Source organism: Neofelis nebulosa, chromosome 8 (assembly GCF_028018385.1).
Source record: "Neofelis nebulosa isolate mNeoNeb1 chromosome 8, mNeoNeb1.pri, whole genome shotgun sequence".
Taxonomy (NCBI): Eukaryota; Metazoa; Chordata; class Mammalia; order Carnivora; family Felidae; genus Neofelis; species Neofelis nebulosa.
This window is the reverse complement of record NC_080789.1, coordinates 60,749,618-60,769,595: the sequence shown is the minus strand read 5'-3', so window position 1 is coordinate 60,769,595 and position 19,978 is coordinate 60,749,618.

The window sequence follows — 19,978 nt, the reverse complement described above, 5'->3', positions numbered from 1 at the left end:
GGGACGCTGAGGGGGTCGGCTTCTGGGACCCCCTGGGGGAAGGGTCCGCTGCGCTTCCTGCCCAGAGATGTGTCCCCAGCGGGGCTGTGCTGAAGGCTGTCGGGTCTTCCCTCTCTGGGCTCTGGGGCCGCGCGTTTGTGTTTCTGCGCCGCTCCGACTGGGTTCCTGCCCCGTCCTCATGCGGTTCGCGGTCTGGAAGCAAGTGCCTGGGCGGTGCTCGCTCTCCCGCTCCTCTGGCCGGGCGGGGTCCTTCCCACCTCCGCGCGCGGGTCCTATGTCTGCCCCGCGTCTGTGACGGTGTCGTGGGGAATTCGGTGCCAATGGCCCCAGATTTGCAGATCGCTCCGGGCAGGGCAGACATTGTCACAGGATCGATTCCTCCGCGTCCAGGAGCACAGAGTAGCTTTCCATCCCTGTGCATCTTCATCCATTTCTGTCCCCGGTGTCCTGTCCCCAGAGAGCAGGTCTGTCACCTCCTTGCTTAGATTTCCTCCTGGGCACTTCGTTCCTTCTGATGCGGTTGTAAATGGGACCCTCTTCATTTTGCTTTCCGATGGGTTGTCATGAGCCTGTAGATGTGCACGTGGTGTTTGTGTATTGCTCTCGTATGCTCCGAGTGTACTTATTTATTAGTTCTGTTAACCTTAAATATAACACTGCCGGTTTTTCCCAGCAAAAATGTGTTTATTTGGGAAGAAGAGAGTATTTGTCCTCCCATGACTGGCGTATTTCACTCAGCATGACTGCAAGGCTCAGTCCATGTTGTAGCTGGTGTCAGAATTCCCACCCTTTGTAAGGCTGAGCCATATTCCATTGTGTATAGACCACATTTTGTTTATTTATCTGTCAATGGTCACTTGGGTTGCTTCCGTCTTGTGGCTGTTGTGAAGAAGGTGCTATGAACACGGGAACATGAATATCTGCTCAAGGCTTTGCTTTCCATTTCTGGGGGTGTGTGTGCAGAGGTGGAGTTCTGTGTTAACTTTCTGAGGAACCCGTATACTATTCTCTACAGCTGCACCATGTTACTTTAGTCCTTTATATGACACAATGATATTGCTGTTTATGGGTCTACTCCAGTTTTTTACCCATTCACCCACAAATGGGCATTTGCTTAGATTCTATCATTTGGCTATAGTGAACAGTGTGTGCTGCTGTGTATGTTTCTGCATGTGCTATTTTTTTAAAGTACTGTTTTCAGCTCTTCAGGATACACATCTAGGAGTAGAACTGTTGAGCCAAATGGTAATTCTGTGTTTTTATATTTCTGAAGAAATGCCGAACTATTTTACATATAGGCTCCACCATTTTATGTTAACACAAGCATGGCTTAAGGGTTCCAATTTCTCAACGTCTTTGCCAACATTTGTTATTTTGTAGTTTTGACTATAGAAATTTTAGTGCATGTAAAAGGGTATCTAACTTGGTTTAAATCTTCATTTCCATAAGGACTAATGACGTTTAACATCTTTTCATGTCTATTCACAATACATATGATCTCTCTGGGGAAAGGCATATCCAATTCCTTTGTCCATTTTATTTTATTTATTTATTTTTTTTTTATTTTTTGGGACAGAGAGAGACAGAGCATGAACGGGGGAGGGGCAGAGAGAGAGGGAGACACAGAATCGGAAACAGGCTCCAGGCTCCGAGCCATCAGCCCAGAGCCCGACGCGGGGCTCGAACTCACGGACCGCGAGATCGTGACCTGGCTGAAGTCGGACGCTTAACCGACTGCGCCACCCAGGCGCCCCTCCTTTGTCCATTTTAAAAAGTGTGTTTGCTTGATAAGCTGTACAAGCTCTTTATATATTCTGTGTAACAGACTCTTACCAGACAAATAATGTGCAAATATTTTCTTCCATTGTAGGTATTGTCTTTTCACTTTTGGGATAGCATCTTTTCATGCACAAAGGTTTTTTAATGTTGAGGAAGCTAATTGGTCTTTCTTTCCTTGCTTGTGTTTTGGTGTCAGCTCTAAGAGCATTGTTAAACTCAACGCTCATGAAGATTTATCTCCATTTATTTCTTCTAGAGTTTACAAGTTTATCTCTTACATTTAAGCTTTTGATCCACTTTGAGTTAATGTCTGTATTTGGTGTGAGGGTAAGGGTCCAATTTCATTCCTATGACCATGGCTGTCCAATTGTCTAGCACCCTTTTTTTGCAAAGACCATTGTTTCCCCAATGTCATGTTGTCCACCCTTGTCAAAATTCAGTTGACCATAGATGAAAGGGTGTATTTCTGGGTTTTCAATTAAATCTCACTGATCTATGTATTTCTTTATGGCAGTATCACAATGTTCATTTAGTGTTACTTTGTTTGAAGATTTGAAATTGGGAAGTATGAGCTTCTATCTTTGATTTTTTTTGATTGTTTTGTTTATTTTGTGGTCCCTTGCTTTTCTATATGACTGTTAGGATGAGCTTGTACCTTTCTTCTCAGAGGCCTTTATGAATTTTCCCAAGAATCACATTGAAACTACATGTTGCCTTATGTACTATCACCGTATAGCAATAGTACATTTCAGATTGTCTTTAATTTCTTTCTGCAGTGATTTTTACATCTGTACCCAAGTATTTTATTGATGTTGATGTTACCTAAAATGGAATTATTTTCTTAAATTCTTCTTCATAAGATTCACTACTAGTGTATACAAATAAGTGGGATATTTGTGCATCAATATTTTCCCCTGTAACTTCCCTGAATTAGGTGACTAACTCCAATCATTTGTTGATTTTTTAGGAGGTTCTTATATAAGATGATGTCATCTCTGGTTTCTGAATAGATGTAGTTCTACCTTTTCCTTTCACATGTGGATACCTTTTTTCTTTTCTCATCGCTCTGGGTAGAACTGTCAGTACAATATTGAATAATGAGTGCAAAGCCTTTATCTTGGCCTTGTCCCCAGTATCAGAAGAAACCTTACAGTCTTGAAATTTGACAATGATGTTTGCTATAGGTTTGTTAAACAAATTACTCTTTATTCCGACTTTCTTGAGTATATATCATGAACTAACATTGGATTTTCTTTAGAGTTTTTTTTTCCGTATCAATGAATGTGATCACATGTTTTCATTTAAAAAATTGTGGTGCATAACAATGCTTGGTTTCAGTGTATTGAATCACCCTTCAATGTCTGGGGTAGACTTGCTTATGGTGTGCAATACTTTTATATGCTTTGGTTTTATATCGCTGTATTCTCTGGAGGATTCTTAGATCTGTATTTAAGGGACACAGATATGTTTTTCTTTTTTTTTTTTTTTTCGGGTTTAGTGATGTATTGATGTTATATGACTGGGAAAGGTATTAGGGTTTAAAGAACTATGGCTGTGTCCAGAATAAGTTATGAGGATGGGATTAGAATGGGTAAAGGTTACAGTCACATTAAGGGTTGTGGTCAAAGAAAAAAGATAAAGTTAGGGGTTAAGGGTCAGAATCTGCATTAAGAACAGGTGAGTAAGATGAGAATCAAGGTGAAAGGGTATAAAGTCAGGGTAAAAGGTCAGGATCAGGGTCAGGATCACGGTGAGAGTTTAGGGGATAGGGTAAGGGTTAGGGTTGGGGTTTAGGGTTAGGGTTAGGGGTTAAGATTAGGGGCTAGGGTTAGAGGTTAGGGCTAGGGGCTAGGGGCTAGGTGCAGGATTAGGATTAGCATTAGGATTTATGTTAAGGGATAGGGTTAAGTTTAGGGGTTAGGAGTTGGAGTTAGGGTTAGGGTTTAGGGTTTGGGTTTAGTGTTTGGGATTAGGGGATTGAGGTTTAGTGGTTAGGGGTTAGGGAATAGGAGTTAGGGGTGGCATTGAAGTTGGGGATGGGGTTAGGGTAGGAGATAGGATAGGTGTGGTGGTTCCGGGTTAGGGTGTAGGTTTGTGATTGGGGTGGGGATTAGATGTTAGTATTTAGGGGTTAGCGTTAGGGTTATCATTTGGGTTTGGGTAGGGGTCTGTGTCAAATGTCATTGTCAGGAATAGATTAAGGATAGGGTTTAAGGTTTAGGGTTATGATTACAGTTAGGGTTTAATATTTGGGTTTGGGTTTAGTGTTATGGTTAGTGTTAGGGGTTAGGGATTAGGCGTTCCGCTTAAGGTTTTTGGTTGGTTACTCTTAGTTATAGGTTAGGGGTTAGGGTTGCGGTTTAAGGTTACAGGTTATGGTTTAGGGTATTGTGTAACCGTTAAGCTTCTTCTTGTGTTTAGGGTTAGGTTTACAGTTAAGTTTATGTCCCCAATGGCTACAGGTGCTGAATCCCCAGCAGTGCAGTGGTCAATCCAGAGGGCTGATTGGAGGGTGTATGGAAGGCTGCCAGTCGTGCATAGTGTTTGGTTGCCAGAGCCAGCCTCGTTTGTGCACCATTCTTATAGTTGGGCCTCATGAGTGCCCTAGTGCAGCTCCAGCCAGGATTTGCAAATGACATGGTGATGTTCCACCTTCAATGCCTAGTAATGCTGCACACAGCTTCTGGTCCCCATGGCGTAGTGTTCTCAGACTTAGGAATTGGGTCCACATTGGGAAAGAGCCTTAACTAGGGTTAGGTTTCAGTCCCAGGACATCACCAAGGCTGAAGCAACACCAGTCCGTTGATCTTCCTGGAGGGCTCAAGTGAGGGCCCATATATGGTTGCTGGTCAGGTGTAAGGTGAGAGTTACAGTTGGGGTGAGGTTTAGGTTGAGGGGTAAAGTGCAGGTCGAGGTTAGGGTTAAGGTTAGGACCCAGAGGCTCCAGGCACTGAAAACTCAGCAGGGCAGTGGTGTCAGACGAGGGCTGAGTGGAGGGTACATGGGAGGGTGCAGGTCAGGTTTAGTTGTGGGTGCCAGGATGAGCCTGGGGTATGGGCCACTCTTCAGTTGTTCCTCAGCAACCCCCTTGTGCAGCTCCATCTTGGCTCTGAAATAACATGGTGATGTTCCCCATTCCTTAACAGGTAATCCTGCATCACTTATGGGTCCATATACATGGTGTTCTCATATGTACGATTGGGTCCCCATTGGGTGGGACCCTTAGCTAAGGTTAGGATTCGTTCCAGGGACGTCATGAGGGAAAGCGACACCAGTCCCGTGATCTCCCTGGAATGGTACATTGAGGGCCCATGCATGGGTGTGGGTCAGGTGTAGGGATGGATTAGAGTTGGGGTGAGGTTTAGGTTTGTGGGGTACAGTGAGAAACACGGTAGGGTTAGGGTTAGGTCCCAGGAGGCTCAAGGCGATGAACACCAAGCATTATAGCGCACATTACAGTTTGGGTGAGGTTTAGTTTGAGGTCTATGGTGAGGGTAAGGGTTAGTTTTAGGGTTAGGTGTGAGGAGGCTCCAGGCACTGAAACCCCATCAGGGCAGTGGTCTCCCCAGAGGTCTAAGTGGAGGGCACATGGGAGGGTGCCAATCAGGCTTAGTCTTAGGGTGCCAGATCAGCCTCGGATGTGGGCCACTCTTTGGATGGGCCTCAACAACACCCTTGTGCAGCTCCCTCTCTGCTTTGGAAATGACATAGTGATGTTCTGTGTTCCATGCCGAGTAATCCTGCACTGCTTCTGGGTCCCATGCGTGGTGTTCTCAGACTTAGGACTTGGATCCCTATTGGAAGAGAGTCTTAGCAAGGGATAAGATTAACTAGAGATGTAGAGAAGGCAGCCTACACCAGCCTACACCTGAGATCTCTCTGGAGGGCTGAAGTGAGTATCCATGCATGGGTGTGGGTCAGGTGTAGGGTGAGGGTTACAGTTGGGATGAGAATTAGATGAGGGTTATGGTGACAGTCAAGGTTAGGGTTAGGGTTTGGTCCCAGAGGCTACAAGCCCTGAAACTCCAGAAATGCAGTGATCTCCCTGGAGGTCTGAGTTTGGGGCACATGGGTGGGTGCCGGTCAGGGCTAATCTTTGAGTGCCAGGGCCAGCCTCGAATGAGGGCCACCCTTCGGATGGACTTTAGCAAACCCCTTGTGTAGCTCCATCCAGGTTTAGAAATGACAAGGTGCTATTTCACGTTCCATGCCAAGTAATCCTGGACCATTCTTAGGCCCATGTGTCTGGTGTTCTCAGATGTAGGCACTGGGTTCCCATCAGGACAGATCTTTAGCTAGGTATAGAATTCAACCAGAGATGTAACCAGGGCAGAAGTGACACCAGTCTCAAGTTCTCCCTGAAGGGCTGAAGCGAGAGCCCAAGAGCAGGTGCGGGTCAGGTGTATGTCAGCATTACATTTGGGTGAGGGTTCAATGAGGGATAGTGGGGGGGTCATGGTAAGGGTGAGGGTTAGGTTCAGGAGACACCAGGTACTAAACACCAAGCAGTGCAGTGGTCTCTCTAGAGGGCTGAGTGGAGGGCACATGGGAGGGTGTTGGTCAGGTGGTTTCTTTGAGTACCAGGACAAGCCTCCGGTGTGGGCCATTCTTCGGTAGGCCTCAGCAACCCATTTGTGCACCTGCCTCTGGGCTTTGGAAATTAGCTGGTCATGTTCGGCGCAGCATGGAAAGTAATAATGCTCACTTATGGACCCCATTTGTGTGGTGTCCTTGAACTTAAGATATGGGTCACCATAGGGAGAGAGCCTACTTCGAGTTGGTGGTTGGTCTATGGACATAAGATGGGCCGAAGCGACAGCGGTCCCGTGATCTCCCTAGAGATGGTGAGATGAGGGTAAGGGTTAGGGCTAGGATTAGGGTTAGGGTTAGGCCCCAGGAGGACCCAGGTGCTGAACCAACAGCAGTGAAGTAGTCTCCACAAGGGCTGAGTTGAGGGCACAAGGGAGGGTGCTGGTCAGGATCAGTCTTTGGCTTCCAAGGCCACACAAGTCATTGGGCTCCTGGTCGGGGAGGGCACAGAAATCCTCTCAGGCAGCTGCAGCCAGTCCTGGGAAACAACATGGTGAGTTTTAGGTTCCTTGCTGAGTGAGCCTCCCCTGCTTCTGGACCCCAGTCACATGGTGTTGTCAGACTTTGGTATTGGGTCCCCATGGGTAGACAGCCTTAGCTAGGGTTAGGGTTTGGTCCAGGGACGTCTCCAGGGCCGAAGCAACTCCAGTCTTGTGATCTCCCTCGAGGGCTGAAGCGAGGGTCCATGGGACGGTGCGGCTCAAGTGTAGGGTTAGGGTTTGAGGCTGGCTTCGGTTTTGGTGGAGGGTTCCGGTTCGGGATAGGGTTAGGGTTAGGGTTAGGTCCCAGGAGGCTCCAGTCGCTGAACCCACAGCAGTGCAGTGGTCTCCCCGAAGGGTTGAGTTGAGTGCACGAGGGAGGGTGCCAGTCAGGATTAGTCTTTGGATTCCAAAGCCACACAACTCTATGGGCCCCTGGTCCTGTAAGCCTCACAAATCCAAACGGGCACCTGCAGCCGGGCCTGAAAACGACATGGTGAGGTTCCAGGATTCATACCGAGTGACCCTGCACCTCTTCCTGACCCCAGGCGCATGGTGTTGTCAGACTTCGGTATTGGGTCCCAACGTGGAGAGAGCCTTCGCTAGGGTTAGGGTTCTGTAAAGGGACATCACCAGGGCCGAAGTGACTCCAGTCTCGTGATCTCCCTCGAGGGCTGAAGTGAGGGCCCATGCGACGGTGCAGGTCGGGTGTAGGGTTAGGGTTGAGATCGTGTTATGGTTCAGTTGAGGGTTCTGGTCAGGTGTAGGGTTAGGGTTAGGGTTAGGTTCCAGGTGGTTCCAGGCACTGAACCCACAGCAGTGCAGTGGTCTCTCCGAATGGCTCAGTTGAGGGCACAAGGGAGGTTGCTGGTCAGGTTTAGTTTTGTCTTCGAATGAGACACAACTCTCCAGGCCGTGGTCGGGTAGGCCTCGCGAATCCTCTTGGGCAGCTACGGCCGGGCCTGAGAAAAGACATGGTGAGCTTCCAGGTTCCATGACTAGTGATCCTACACCGATTCTGGAACCCAGGCGCAGGGTGTTGTTAGACTTTGGAATTGGGTCCCCATGGGGAGAGAGCCTTAGCTAGGTTTAGGGTTCGGTCCAGGGATGTCGCCAGGGCTGAAGCGACTCCAGTCTCGTGATCTCCCTCGAGGGCTGAAGTGAGGGCCCATGCGACAGTGTGGCTCAAGTGTAGGGTTAGGGTTTGAGGCCGTCGTAGGTTTCGGTGGAGGGTTCTGGTTAGGGGTAGGGTTAGGGTTAGGCATAGGGTTAGGGTTAGGGTTAGGTCCCAGGAGGCTCCAGGCGCTGAACCAATGGCAGTGCAGTGGTCTCCCCGAAGGGCTGAGTTGAGGGCACAAGGGAGGGTGCCGGTCAGCATTAGTCTCTGGCTCCCAAGACCACATGACTCTCTGGGCCCATGGTCAGGGTGGCCTCATATATCCACTCGGGCATCTTCGGCCAGCTTGGTAAATGACATGGTCAGATTCCAGCATCCATTTCAAGTGACCTCACACCACTTCTGGACCCCAGGTGCATGGTGTTGTCAGACTTTGGTATTGGGTCCCCACGGAGAGAGAGCCTTAGCTTGGGATAGGGTTCGGTACAGGGACGTCGCCAGGGACGAAGCGACTTCAGTCTTGTGATCTCCCTTGAGGGCTGAAGTGAGGACCCATGCGACAGTGTGGCTCAAGTGTAGGGTTAGGATTCGAGGCCAGCTTAGGTTTCGGTGGAGGGTTCCGGTTAGGGGTAGTGTTAAGGTTAGGATTAGGTCTCAGAAGGATCCAGGTGACGAACCGACGGCAGGCAGTGGTCTCCCCAAAGGGCTGAGTTGAGGGCACAAGAGAGGGTGCCAGTCAGCATCATTCTGCGGCCCCAAGACCACATGACTCTATGGGCCCCAGGTCGGGGATGCCTCATGCGTCCTCTTGGGCATCTTAGGCCACCATGGGAAATGACATGGTCAGCCTCCAGGTTCTATGCCAAGTCACCCTGCACCGCTTTCTGACCCCAGTTGCGTGGTATTGTCAGACATTGGTATTGGGTCCCAATGGGGAGATTGCCGTAGCTAGGGTAAGGTTTGGCCTAGGGTCGTCGCCAGGGCCGACACGACTCCAGTCTCGTGATCTCCCTTGAGGGCTGAAGTGAGGGCCCATGGGACAGTGCGGCTCAAGTGTAGGGTTAGAGTTCGAGGCTGGCTTAGGTTTCGGTGGAAGGCTCCGGTTAGGAGTAGGATTAAGATTATGGTTAGGACCCAGGAGGCTCCAGGTGCCGAACACACGGCAGTGCAGTAGTCTCCCCGAAGGGCAAGGTTGAGGGCACAAGGCAGGGTGCCGGTAGGCATCTGTCTCTGGCTTCCAAGGCCACATGACTCTATGGGCCCCTGGTAGGGGAGGTCTCAGGAATCCTCTCGAGCATTTTCAGCCAGCCTGGGAAATGCCATGGTCAGCTTCCAGGTTCCATGCCAAGTGACCCTGCAGTGCTTCCGGACCCTAGGCGCATGGTGTTGTCAGACTTTGTTATTGGGCCCCAATGGGGAGATACCCTTAGCTAGGGTTAGGGTTCGGTCCAGGGACGTCGCTAGGGCTGAAGCAACCCCAGTCTTGTGATCTCCCTCAAGAACTGAAGTGAGGGCCCATGCAAAGGTGCGGCTCAAGTGAAGGATTAGGTTTTGAGGACAGCTTAGAATTCGTCGGAGGGTTCCGGTTTAGGGGTAGTGTTAACGTTAGGGTTAGGTCCCAGGAGGCTCCAGGTGACGAACCCACAGCAGGCAGTGGTCTCCCTGAAAGGCTGAGTTGAGGACACAAGGGAGGGTGCCGGTCAGTATCAATCTGTGGCTTCCAAGGCCACACGAGTCTATGGGCCCCTGGTCGGGGAGGTCCAGAAATCCTCTCGGGCAACTGCAGCCAGGCCTGGGAAACGACATGGTGAGCTTCCAGGTTCCATAGCGAGTGACCCTGCACCGCTTCTGGACCCCAGGCACGTGATGTTGTCAGACTTGGAATTGGGTCCCCATGGGAAAGAGCCTAAGTCTGGGTTAGGGTTCGGTCCAGGGACGTCGCCAGGGCCAAAGCGAGTACAGTCTCATGATCTCCCTCGAGGGCTGAGGTGAGGGCCCATGGGACAGTGCGGCTCAAATGTAGGGTTAGGGTTCGAGGCCAACTTAGGTTTCGGTGGAGGGTTCTGGTTCGGTGTAGGGTTAGGGTTAGGGTTAGGTCCCAGGAGCCTCCAGGCGCAGAACCCACGGCAGGGCAGTGGTCTCCCCGAAGGGCTGAGTTGAGGGCACAAGGGAAAGTGCCGGTCAGCATCAGTCTGTGGCCCCAAGGCCACATGACTCTTGGGCCCCTGGTTGGGGAGGCCTCAGGAATCCTCTCGGGCATCTTAGGCCACCCTGTGAAATGACATGGTTAGCTTCCAGGTTCCATGCCAAGTGACCCTGCACCGCTTTCTGACCCCAGTTGCGTGGTATTGTCAGACATTGGTATTGGGTCCCAATGGGGAGATTGCCGTAGCTAGGGTAAGGTTTGCCCTAGGGTCGTTGCCAGGGCCGACACGACTCCAGTCTCGTGATCTCCCTTGAGGGCTGAAGTGAGGGCCCATGGGACAGTGCGGCTCAAGTGTAGGGTTAGAGTTCGAGGCTGGCTTAGGTTTCGGTGGAAGGCTCCAGTTAGGAGTAGGATTAAGATTATGGTTAGGACCCAGGAGGCTCCAGGCGCCGAACACACGGCAGTGCAGTAGTCTCCCCGAAGGGCAAGGTTGAGGGCACAAGGCAGGGTGCCGGTAGGCATCTGTCTCTGGCTTCCAAGGCCACATGACTCTATGGGCCCCTGGTAGGGGAGGTCTCAGGAATCCTCTCGAGCATTTTCAGCCAGCCTGGGAAATGCCATGGTCAGCTTCCAGGTTCCATGCCAAGTGACCCTGCAGTGCTTCCGGACCCTAGGCGCATGGTGTTGTCAGACTTTGTTATTGGGCCCCAATGGGGAGATACCCTTAGCTAGGGTTAGGGTTCGGTCCAGGGACGTCGCTAGGGCTGAAGCAACCCCAGTCTTGTGATCTCCCTCAAGAACTGAAGTGAGGGCCCATGCAAAGGTGCGGCTCAAGTGAAGGATTAGGTTTTGAGGACAGCTTAGAATTCGTCGGAGGGTTCCGGTTTAGGGGTAGTGTTAACGTTAGGGTTAGGTCCCAGGAGGCTCCAGGTGACGAACCCACAGCAGGCAGTGGTCTCCCTGAAAGGCTGAGTTGAGGACACAAGGGAGAGTGCCGGTCAGTATCAATCTGTGGCTTCCAAGGCCACACGAGTCTATGGGCCCCTGGTCGGGGAGGTCCAGAAATCCTCTCGGGCAACTGCAGCCAGGCCTGGGAAACGACATGGTGAGCTTCCAGGTTCCATAGCGAGTGACCCTGCACCGCTTCTGGACCCCAGGCACGTGATGTTGTCAGACTTGGAATTGGGTCCCCATGGGAAAGAGCCTAAGTCTGGGTTAGGGTTCGGTCCAGGGACGTCGCCAGGGCCAAAGCGAGTACAGTCTCATGATCTCCCTCGAGGGCTGAGGTGAGGGCCCATGGGACAGTGCGGCTCAAATGTAGGGTTAGGGTTCGAGGCCAACTTAGGTTTCGGTGGAGGGTTCTGGTTCGGTGTAGGGTTAGGGTTAGGGTTAGGTCCCAGGAGCCTCCAGGCGCAGAACCCACGGCAGGGCAGTGGTCTCCCCGAAGGGCTGAGTTGAGGGCACAAGGGAAAGTGCCGGTCAGCATCAGTCTGTGGCCCCAAGGCCACATGACTCTTGGGCCCCTGGTTGGGGAGGCCTCAGGAATCCTCTCGGGCATCTTAGGCCACCCTGTGAAATGACATGGTTAGCTTCCAGGTTCCATGCCAAGTGACCCTGCACCGCTTTCTGACCCCAGTTGCGTGGTATTGTCAGACATTGGTATTGGGTCCCAATGGGGAGATTGCCGTAGCTAGGGTAAGGTTTGCCCTAGGGTCGTTGCCAGGGCCGACACGACTCCAGTCTCGTGATCTCCCTTGAGGGCTGAAGTGAGGGCCCATGGGACAGTGCGGCTCAAGTGTAGGGTTAGAGTTCGAGGCTGGCTTAGGTTTCGGTGGAAGGCTCCGGTTAGGAGTAGGATTAAGATTATGGTTAGGACCCAGGAGGCTCCAGGCGCCGAACACACGGCAGTGCAGTAGTCTCCCCGAAGGGCAAGGTTGAGGGCACAAGGCAGGGTGCCGGTAGGCATCTGTCTCTGGCTTCCAAGGCCACATGACTCTATGGGCCCCTGGTAGGGGAGGTCTCAGGAATCCTCTCGAGCATTTTCAGCCAGCCTGGGAAATGCCATGGTCAGCTTCCAGGTTCCATGCCAAGTGACCCTGCAGTGCTTCCGGACCCTAGGCGCATGGTGTTGTCAGACTTTGTTATTGGGCCCCAATGGGGAGATACCCTTAGCTAGGGTTAGGGTTCGGTCCAGGGACGTCGCCAGGGCTGAAGCAACCCCAGTCTTGTGATCTCCCTCAAGAACTGAAGTGAGGGCCCATGCAAAGGTGCGGCTCAAGTGAAGGATTAGGTTTTGAGGACAGCTTAGAATTCGTCGGAGGGTTCCGGTTTAGGGGTAGTGTTAACGTTAGGGTTAGGTCCCAGGAGGCTCCAGGTGACGAACCCACGGCAGGCAGTGGTCTCCCTGAAAGGCTGAGTTGAGGACACAAGGGAGGGTGCCGGTCAGTATCAATCTGTGGCTTCCAAGGCCACACGAGTCTATGGGCCCCTGGTCGGGGAGGTCCAGAAATCCTCTCGGGCAACTGCAGCCAGGCCTGGGAAACGACATGGTGAGCTTCCAGGTTCCATAGCGAGTGACCCTGCACCGCTTCCGGACCCCAGGCACGTGATGTTGTCAGACTTGGAATTGGGTCCCCATGGGAAAGAGCCTAAGTCTGGGTTAGGGTTCGGTCCAGGGACGTCGCCAGGGCCAAAGCGAGTACAGTCTCATGATCTCCCTCGAGGGCTGAGGTGAGGGCCCATGGGACAGTGCGGCTCAAATGTACGGTTTGGGTTCGAGGCCGACTTAGGTTTCGGTGGAGGGTTCCGGTTAGGTGTAGGGTTAGGGTTAGGGTTAGGGTTAGGTCCCAGGAGCCTCCAGGCGCAGAACCCACGGCAGGGCAGTGGTCTCCCCGAAGGGTTGAGTTGAGGGCACAAGGGAAAGTGCCGGTCAGCATCAGTCTGTGGCCCCAAGGCCACACGACTCTTGGGCCCCTGGTTGGGGAGGCCTCAGGAATCCTCTCGGGCATCTTAGGCCACCCTGTGAAATGACATGGTTAGCTTCCAGGTTCCATGCCAAGTGACCCTGCACCGCTTTCTGACCCCAGTTGCGTGGTATTGTCAGACATTGGTATTGGGTCCCAATGGGGAGATTGCCGTAGCTAGGGTAAGGTTTGCCCTAGGGTCGTTGCCAGGGCCGACACGACTCCAGTCTCGTGATCTCCCTTGAGGGCTGAAGTGAGGGCCCATGGGACAGTGCGGCTCAAGTGTAGGGTTAGAGTTCGAGGCTGGCTTAGGTTTCGGTGGAAGGCTCCGGTTAGGAGTAGGATTAAGATTATGGTTAGGACCCAGGAGGCTCCAGGCGCCGAACACACGGCAGTGCAGTAGTCTCCCCGAAGGGCAAGGTTGAGGGCACAAGGCAGGGTGCCGGTAGGCATCTGTCTCTGGCTTCCAAGGCCACATGACTCTATGGGCCCCTGGTAGGGGAGGTCTCAGGAATCCTCTCGAGCATTTTCAGCCAGCCTGGGAAATGCCATGGTCAGCTTCCAGGTTCCATGCCAAGTGACCCTGCAGTGCTTCCGGACCCTAGGCGCATGGTGTTGTCAGACTTTGTTATTGGGCCCCAATGGGGAGATACCCTTAGCTAGGGTTAGGGTTCGGTCCAGGGACGTCGCCAGGGCTGAAGCAACCCCAGTCTTGTGATCTCCCTCAAGAACTGAAGTGAGGGCCCATGCAAAGGTGCGGCTCAAGTGAAGGATTAGGTTTTGAGGACAGCTTAGAATTCGTCGGAGGGTTCCGGTTTAGGGGTAGTGTTAACGTTAGGGTTAGGTCCCAGGAGGCTCCAGGTGACGAACCCACGGCAGGCAGTGGTCTCCCTGAAAGGCTGAGTTGAGGACACAAGGGAGGGTGCCGGTCAGTATCAATCTGTGGCTTCCAAGGCCACACGAGTCTATGGGCCCCTGGTCGGGGAGGTCCAGAAATCCTCTCGGGCAACTGCAGCCAGGCCTGGGAAACGACATGGTGAGCTTCCAGGTTCCATAGCGAGTGACCCTGCACCGCTTCCGGACCCCAGGCACGTGATGTTGTCAGACTTGGAATTGGGTCCCCATGGGAAAGAGCCTAAGTCTGGGTTAGGGTTCGGTCCAGGGACGTCGCCAGGGCCAAAGCGAGTACAGTCTCATGATCTCCCTCGAGGGCTGAGGTGAGGGCCCATGGGACAGTGCGGCTCAAATGTACGGTTTGGGTTCGAGGCCGACTTAGGTTTCGGTGGAGGGTTCCGGTTAGGTGTAGGGTTAGGGTTAGGGTTAGGGTTAGGTCCCAGGAGCCTCCAGGCGCAGAACCCACGGCAGGGCAGTGGTCTCCCCGAAGGGTTGAGTTGAGGGCACAAGGGAAAGTGCCGGTCAGCATCAGTCTGTGGCCCCAAGGCCACACGACTCTTGGGCCCCTGGTTGGGGAGGCCTCAGGAATCCTCTCGGGCATCTTAGGCCACCCTGTGAAATGACATGGTTAGCTTCCAGGTTCCATGCCAAGTGACCCTGCACCGCTTTCTGACCCCAGGCGCGTGGTGTTGTCAGACTTTGGTATTGGATCCCAATGGGGAGAGAGCCTTAGCTAGGGTTAGGGTTCGGTCCAGGGACGTCGCCAGGGCCAAAGCGACTCCAGTCTCGTGATCTCCCTCAAGGCCTGAAACGAGGACCAATGCGACGGTACAGCTCAAGTGTAGGGTTAGGTTTCGAGGCCGGCTTAGGTTTCTGTGGTAGGGGTAGGATTAGGGTTAGGGTTAGGAAACAGGAGGCTCCAGGCACCGAACCCACGGCAGTGCTAGGAAACAGGAGGCTCCAGGCACCGAACCCACGGCAGTGCAGTGGTCTCTCCGAACAGCAGGTTTGAGGACACAAGGGAGGGTTCCGGTCAACATCAGTCTGTGGCCCCAAGGCCACACGCATCTATGGGCCCCTGGTCCGGGAGACATCATGCATCCTCTTGGGCATCTTAGGCCAGCCTGGGAAATGACAATGCCAGCTTCCAGGTTCCATGCCAAGTGACGTTGCACTGCTTCTGGACCCCAGGTGTGTGGTGTTGTCAGACCTTGGTATTGGGTCCCCATGAGGAGAGAGCCTTAGCTAGGGTTAGGGTTCAGTCCAGGGATGTCGCCAGGGATGAAGCGAATCCAGGCTTGTGATCTCCCTCAAAGGCTGAAGTGATGTCCCATGCATGGTGCGGCTCAAGTGCAAGGTTAGGTTTTGAGGCCAGCTTAGGTTTTGGTGGAGGATTCCCTTTAGGGGTAGGGTTAGGGTTAGGGTTAGGTCACAGGAGGCTCCCGGTGCCAAACCCATGGCAGTGCAGTGGTCTCCCCGAAGGGCTGAGTTGAGGGCACAAGGGAGGGTGCCGGTCAGCATCAGTCTCTGGCTTCCAAGGTACCACGACTCTATGGGCGCCTGGTCTTAGAGGCCTCATGCATCTTTTCCGGCATCTTCTGCCAGTCTGGGAAATGTCATGGTCAGCTTCCAGGTTCCATGCCAAGTGAACCTGCGCCGCTTCCGGACCCCAGGCGCGTGGTGTTGTCAGACTTAGGAATTGGGTCTCCATGAGGAGAGAGCCTTAGCTACAGTTAGGGGTCGGTCCAGGAAGTTCGCCACGGATGAAGCAACTCCAGTCTCGTGATCTCCCTCAAGGGCTGAAGTGAGGGCCCATGCGACGGTGCGGCTCAAGTGCAAGGTTAGGTTTTGAGGCCAGCTTAGGTTTCGGTGGCGGTTCCCATTTGGGGTAGGGTCAGTGTTAGGGTTAGGTCCCAGGAGTCTCCAGGCGCCGAACCCACGGCAGTGCAGTGGTCTCCTCGAAGGGCTGAGTTGATGGCACAAGGGAGGGTGCCAGGCAGTCAGTATCTGGCTACCAAGGCCACAAGACTCTATGGGCCCCTGGTCAGGGAGGTCTCATGCATCCTCTCGGACATTTGCAGCCAGCCTGGGATATGACACAGTCAACTTCCAGGTTCCATTCCAAGTGACCCTGCATCGCTTCCGGACCCCAGGCGTGAGGTGTTGTCAGACTTTGGAATTGGGTCCCCATGGGGAGAGAGCCTTAGTAAGGGTTAGGGTTTGGTCCAGGGACATCGCCAGGGCCGAAGCGACTACAGCCTCGTGATCGCCATCGAGGGCTGAAGTGAGGGCCCATGCAACGGTGCAGCTCAAGTGTAGGGTTAGGGTTCGAGGCCGGCTTAGGTTTCGGTGGAGGGTTCCGGTAAGGGGTACAGATAGGGTTACATTTAGGTCCCAGGTGGCTCCAGGCGCCGAACCCACGGCATAGCAGTGGTCTCCCCGAAGGGCTGAGTTGAGGGCACAAGGGAGGGTGCCAGTCAGCATTAGTCTCTGGCTTCCAAGGCCACACGACTCTTTGGGCACCTGGTCCGGAGGTCTCAGGAAGCCTCTCGGGCAGCTGCAGCCAGACCTTTGAAATGACATGGTGAGCTTCCAAGTTCCATGCCGAGTGACCTTGCACCGCTTTCAGACCCCAGGCGTGTGGTGTTGTCAGACTTTGGAATTGGGTCCCCATGGGGAGAGAACCTTAGCTAGGTTAGGGGTCGGTCCAGGGACGTTGCCAGGGCCAAAGTGACTCCAGTCTCGTCATCTCCCTTGAAGGCTGATGTGAGGGGCCATGCAATGGTGCGGCTCAAGTGTAGGGTTAGGTTTCGAGACCGGCTTAGGTATTGGTGGAGGGTTCTGGTTAGGGATACGGTTAGGGTTAGGTGCAGGTCCCAGGAGGCTCCAGGTGCCGAACCCACGGGAGTGCAGTGGTCTCCCTGAAGGGCTGAGTTGAGGGCACAAGGGAGGGTGCCGGTCAGCATCAGTCTCTGGATTCCAGGGTCACACAACTCTATTGGCCCCTGGTCATAGAGGCCTCATGCATCTTCTCCGGCATCTTCAGTCAGCCTGGGAAATGGCATGGTCAGCTTCCAGGTTCCATGCCAAGTGACCTTGCACCACTTCTGGACCCTAGGCGCGTGGTTTTGCCCGACTTTGTTATTGGGTCCCCATGAGTAGAGAGCCTTAGCTGGGGTTAGGGTTTGGTTCAGGGACGTCACCAGGGACGAATCGAGTCCAGTCTCCTGATCTCCATCGAGGGCTGAGGTGAGGGCCCATGCAAAGGTGAGGCTCAAGTGCAGTGTTAGTTTTCAAGGCCGGCTTAGGTTTCGGTGGAGGGTTCACGTTAGGCATAGGGTTACGGTTAGTTTTAGGTCCCAGGAGGCTCCAGGTGCCGAACCCACGGCAGTGCAGTGGTCTCCCCGAAGGGATGAGTGAGGGCACAAGAGAGGGTGCCGGTCAGCATCAGTCTCTGGCTTCCAAGGCCACACGACTCTATGGGCCCTTGGTTGGGGAGGTCTTAGGAATCCTCTCGGGCAGCTGCAGCCGGGCCTTTGAAACGACATGGTGAGCTTCCAGGTTCCATGGCGAGTGACCCGGCACTGCTTCCGGACTCCAGGCGCGTGGTGTTGTCAGAATTTGGAATTGGGTCCCCATGTGGAGAGAGCCTTAGTTAGGGTTAGGGTTCGGTCCAGGGACGTCTCCAGGGTCAAGCGGCTCCAGGCTCGTGATCTCCCCTGAAGGCTGAAGTGAGGACCTATGCGACGATGTGGCTAAAGTGTAGGGTTAGCGTTCGAGGCCGACTTAGGTTCGGTGGAGGGTTCTGTTTAGGGGTAGGGTTAGGGTTAGTGTTAGGTCCGAGGAGACTCCAGGCGCCGAACCCACAGCAGTACAGTGGTCTCCCCGAAGGGCTGAGTTGAGGGCACAAGGGAGGGTGCCAGTCAGCATCAGTCTCTGACTTCCAAGGCCACCCGACTCTATGGGACCCTGGTCGGGGAGGACTAATGCATCCTTTTGGGCAAATTCAGCCAACCTGGGAAATGACATGGTCAGTGTACAGGTTCCATGACAAGTGACCCTGCACCGCTTCCGGACCCCAGGCACGTCGTTTTGTCAGATTTTGGTATTGGGTTCCCATGGGGAGAGAGCCTTAGCTAGGGTTAGGGTTGAGTCCAGGGACGTCACCAGGGCTGAAGCAACTCTAGTCTCCTGATCTCCCTCGAGGGCTTAAGTGAGGGCCCATGCGACAGTGCGGCTCAAGTTAGGGATAGGGTTCGAGGCCAGCTTAGGTTTCGGTGGAGGGTTCCGGTTAGGGGTATGGTTAGGGTTATGTTTAGGTCCCAGGAGGCTCCAGGCGCCAAACCCATGGCAGTGCAGTGGTCTCCCCGAAGGGCTGAGTTGAGGGCACAAGAGAGGGTGCCGGTCAGCATCCGTCTTTTGCTTCCAAGGCCACACGACTCTATGGGCCCCTGGTTGGGGAGGTCTCAGGAATCCTCTCGGGCAGCTGCAGCCGGGCCTTTGAAACGACATGGTGAGCTTCCAGGTTCCATGCGGACTGAGCCTGTACCGCTTCCGGACCTCAGTCGCGTGGTGTTGTCAGACTTTGGTATTGGGACCCAATGGTGAGAGAGCCTTAGCTCGCGTTAGGGTTTGCTCCAGGGACGTCGCCAGGGACAAAGCGACTCCAGTCTCGTGATCTCCCTTGAGGGCTGAAGTGAGGTCCTATGCTACGGTGCCGCTCAAGAGTAGGGTTAGGGTTCGAGGCCAGCTTATGTTTCTGTGGAGGGTTCTGGTTAGGGGTAGGGTTAGGTTTAGGGTTAGGTTCCTGGAGGCTCTAGGCACAGAACTCACGGCAGTGCAGTGGTCTCCCCAAAGGGCTGAGTTGATGGTGCGGGTCAGCGTCAGTCTCTGGCTTCCAACGCCACAGGACTCTATGGGCTCCTGGTCGGGGAGGTCTCTGGAATCCTCCTGGGCAGCTGCAGCCGGGACTGGGAAATGTCTCGGTGAGCTTTCAGGTTCCATGCAGAGTGACCCTGCACAGCTTCCGGACCCCAGGCGCATTGTGTTTTCATACTTTGTTAATGGGTCCCCATAGGGAGAGAGCCTTGACTAGGGTTAGTGTTTGCTCCAGGGACGTCGCTAGGGCCAAAGCGACTATAGTCTCGTGATCTACCTCGAGAGCTGAAGTGAGTGCCCATGCGACAGAGCGGCTCAAGTGAAGGGTTAGGGTTCGAGGCCGGCTTAGGTTTCCCTGAAGGGTCCCGGTTAGAGGTAGTGTTAGGGTTAGGGTTAGGTCCCAGGAGGCCTTAGGCGCCGAACCCACGGCAGTGTAGCTGGGTCTGGGAAACGACATGGTGAGCTTCCAGGTTCCATGCCGAGTAACCCTGCACCACTTCCAGACCCCAGGCACATGGTGTTGTTAGACTTTGGTATTTGGTCCCCATGGGTAGAAAGCCTTAGCTAGGGTTAGGGTTGGTCCAGGGACGTTGCCAGGGCCGAAGCGATCCAGTCTCGTGATCTACCTTGAGAGTTGAAGTGAGGGCGCATGCAACGGTGCAGGTCATGTGTAGGGTTGGGGTTTGAAATCAGGTTAGGTTTCAGCTAAGGCTTCTGGTCAGGGGTAGGCTTAGGGTTAGGTTAGGTCCCAGTAGGCTCCAGGTGCTGAACCAACAGCAGTGTAGTGGTCTCCCCAAAGGGCTCAGTTGAGGGCACAAGGGAGGGTGCCGGTCATGATTAGTCTTTGTTTCCAAGACCACACAACTCTATGACCCATGGTCAGGTAGGCCTCAAGAATCCATTCGAGCAGCTGCAGCCAGTCCTGGGATACGACATGGTGAGGTTCCAGGTTCCTTGCCGAGTGACCCTGCACCGCTTCTGGAGCCCAGGTGCGTGATGTTGTCAGACTCGAGGATTGGGTCCACATGGGGAGATTGCCTTAGCTAGGGTTAGTGTTCGGTCCAGGGACGTCACCAGAGCTGAAGTGACTCCAGTCTCGTGATCTCTCTCGAGGGCTGAAGTGAGGGCCCAT